Source organism: Vicia villosa, unplaced genomic scaffold (genome assembly GCF_029867415.1).
Source record: "Vicia villosa cultivar HV-30 ecotype Madison, WI unplaced genomic scaffold, Vvil1.0 ctg.000429F_1_1, whole genome shotgun sequence".
Classification (NCBI taxonomy): domain Eukaryota; kingdom Viridiplantae; phylum Streptophyta; class Magnoliopsida; order Fabales; family Fabaceae; genus Vicia; species Vicia villosa.
The window spans coordinates 122,899-126,829 of NW_026705205.1; positions in this window are offsets into that span (position 1 = coordinate 122,899).

Consider the following 3,931-nt stretch of genomic DNA (forward strand, 5'->3'; position numbering starts at 1 on the left):
CACTTTAGCATCAAATTTACCAAGGTTATCTTTACCGTTATTTAACACAAAACATTTGCAACCGAAGACGTGGAGATGTGACACATTAAGTTTTCTACCCTTTAATAGTTCATATGGCATTTTGTTTAGTATATGACGAATTAGTATCCCACTCAAAACATAACATGCAGTTCTAATAGCATCGGCCTAGAAATATATAGGTAGATTTCCTTCATTGAGCATTGTTCTTGCCAACTCTTATAGAACACGATTTTTACGTTCGACCACACCATTTTGTTGTGGTGTTCTAGGAGCTGAAAAGTTATGATCAATTCCATGTTTGTCACAGTATTTTTCAAAATGGTAATTTTCAAATTCTCCACCGTGATCACTACGGATTGCAACTATTTTGGTGTTCATTTTGTTTTGACACAATCTTGCAAATTGAGTAAATGCGGGAAATGTTTGATCCTTCCATGTTTGTCACAGTATTTTTCAAAATGGTAATTTTCAAATTCTCCACAGTGATCACTACTGATTGCAACTATTTTGGTGTTCATTTTGTTTTGACACAATCTTGCAAATTGAGTAAATGCGGGAAATGTTTGATCCTGACTAGGTAGGAAGATTGTCCAACATAATCTAGAGTAACCATCAACAATGACAAAACCATAGATGTTTCCACCAATGATTTTAGTCCTTGAAGGGCCAAAGAGATCCATGTGAAGAAGTTCAAGGGGTCGTGATGTTGAAACCACATTTTTTGATTTAAATGAAACTTTTATTTGTTTCCCCTTTTGACATGCATCACATAAATGATCCTTTGAAAATTTTATTTTTGGCAAACCGATTACTAAATCCTCTGTGACAGCCTTATTTAGTAAGTCAAAGTTTATGTGAGCAAGGCGTCTATGCCAAAACCATGATTCTTCGCCTAAGGCAATAAGACACTTGGCATTTGATTTAGATACTTCGTCCAATTTAGCATATAAATGTTATTGACTCTTGTGCCATTAAACACAATATCTCTTTTCTTAATATGTTCGATTGTGCAACCAGAATTTGTGAATGTGACTTTAAAATCTTTGTCACACAATTGACTAATACTTAAGAGATTGTGTTTAAGACCTTCTACTAGTAATACATCAGATATGGTTGTGATAGATGGGTTACCTACACTTCCTTTACCAAGTATAGATCCCCGATTGTTGTCTCCGAAGGTGACATACCCCTTTTTCTTAGCATGAAACTCAACAAAAAGTGATATGTCTCCCGTCATGTGTCTTGAACATCCACTATCAAGGAACCACAACCTTTCGGCAATGTCAAGACACTTTTCTTGCAAAATTAATTTAGAGTGGAAGGTCCCCAATTTTCATTGGGTCCTTGGTAGTGAGTACATAAATTGTTGCACATTGGCAACCATTGAAATACTCCTTTAGGAACTAGAATTCTCCTAAATTTGCATTTTTCAATGGTGTGCCCCTTTTTGCAACAATAATAGCATGTAATATGATGAGAATGTGTTGGTTTGCTAGTTGATACTTTTGGTACAAAAGTGTATTTGCTATACAAAGGAGTATACGATCTTTTGAACTTAGTAGGATCAACGGAAAAAGTCACTTTTGGTTGTAGAGCCTTATCTAATTTGGCCTTAAGATCTCTTACCTCTTTTTACCAAATGTGACATGTCTCACAACCAAACTATGATGGAGGATCTTCCTCAACTTTATTCTTTTGAATATCTAGCATAGATTGTTTTAAGGCTTCCATGTTATTTTCGGTCTTCTCAACTTTTGATTCAAGATATGAATTTTTTTCTTATTTGAGGCCAAAAGTTTGAAAGCCTCAATCGCGTCTCTATGTAGTTCTTCAAAAGCTAATTTTAATTGAGCATGAGATACCTTATCTACAAGTTCAGGTTTTAGATGACTTACACGTTTCTTTTTCTTGTGTTGATGAACCATAAGACATAAGTTTGCATATTCTTCTTCTTCGCTTGATGAGTCTTCACTTGAGGACTCACTTTCCCATGCTATGTAAGCTCTTCTAGGTTTGTTGTGAGTTTTGCTTTGATTCTTGTCTTTATCCTTCTTGAGATATGGACAATCCGGTTTGTAATGACCAACTTTGCCGCAGTTGAAGCAAGGACCTTTGGATTTTCCTTTATTGTTATCATCTTGTTTGGACTTGTTGAATTGCTTCCTATAGTTGATCAGAATTTTGTCAGAATGTTTTACTCCATTTTTCCTTATGTACTTGTTGTATCTTCGGACAAACAGTCCCATTTCCTCATCATTCGAGTCTTCCTCATCACTTGTATCACTATCCTCTTGCTCTTGATTTGAGGTCTTGGAACTTGAAGCCTTTAGAGCTATTGACTTCTTCTCTACCTCTTTCTCCATGTTCTTATCTTTCTTTACCTTTTTCTTATGCATATCAAGGCATTTAAGGTGTTGCTCATGTTCTTCAAGTTTACCAAAGAGTGTGGTGATGTCTAAGGTATTTAGATCATTTGCTTCTTTTATAGCTGTAACTTTGGGTTGCCATTCCCTGTTCAAACATCTTAAAACTTTGTTAGTAGCAGTTACATTGGAAACAGGTCTATCAAGAGAATTTAAACGATTTATAAGATGTATGAATCTCTTTTGCATATTTTCAATGGATTCACCACTTTCCATATGAAAGAGTTCAAACTCTTGAGTTAAAGTGTTGATTCTAGCTAGTTTGACATCATTTGTGCCTTCATGTGAAACTTGTAATGTGTCCCACATAGCCTTTGCAGAATTACAATGGGAAACATGATAATATTCATCAACTCCTAGAGCTGAGATCAGAATATTTGTCGCTTTCCAATCGTATCCATATTTCTTTTCATCTTCAGCATTCCAACTAGCTTCAAGTTTAGGAATGACAGCGCCAACCGCATTGGTCATAGTAATTTGAAAAAGACCGTTGAGGATGGTTGTCCAAATGTTCCTGTCATACCCCAAAATTTGCCCATACTATTTCTCCTATTCAAATTCAAATCAATACACAAAGCTCCAAGACACACTCTCTTATACAAGGCTCTGAAATTAGGGTATGGTTTATTCAAAGGAAAATCAGTGAATCAATAGCTCCAAGGCATCCTATATGGCTCAATATATTTCACATTACCCCTATAACAAGTATCAAGCCTCAATTCAAAGGATTGGTCACTCAATTGTTCAGAAAGTCAACAGTCGACTAGGTTAATCTAAAAGTCAACTGTGGTCAAAGTAAAGTCCAAACTCCTGATTTTTTGTCAAAATCCTCATATTGAATTATCATTCACCATTTGATCAAGAATTGATCATGGTTCATCAAGAAAAGATCAAAAATCAACAAATCAAAAAGTTTCTAAATTAGGGTTTGTATAGGAAAAGTCAACTGAACTTTGACCAGCCATAACTCTCACATGGAACATCAGAAATTTTCCATCGAAAGCTCATTTTGAAGGAAATTTGATTCTCTACAATTTTGTCTCTCACATGCCAAGTCCAGAAATGCTTCATTTGAGAGATATGGACTAAAACATTATAGGTCATTTTCAAAAGTCAACAAAAAGTCACTTTTTTCAAAAGGACACACAAGGAGCATGGAAACTCATTTTGATATGAGACCAAAGACACTAGTTAGAGGACTCTCTAAGGTTTCTAAAAAGTCCTAGAACTCCTCCATACCTCAAAAATTGAGGGAGATAGGCCTTGTTAAAGTTGGACTATTTTGGAGGGAAAAATACGAAGAAAAAGGGTTCAAATTAATTTTTTATACAAAGGAGTCCAACTCTTTTTGGCCCACACTTGTTTCCCAAGTATCCAAGAGCTTCTAATCCAAATGCCACGAATTTATAACAATTATTTGATTTTTATTGAATTTCTATTCATTAAAAAATATAGTTTAAATCAATAAATCAAAGAAATTTGAAAAG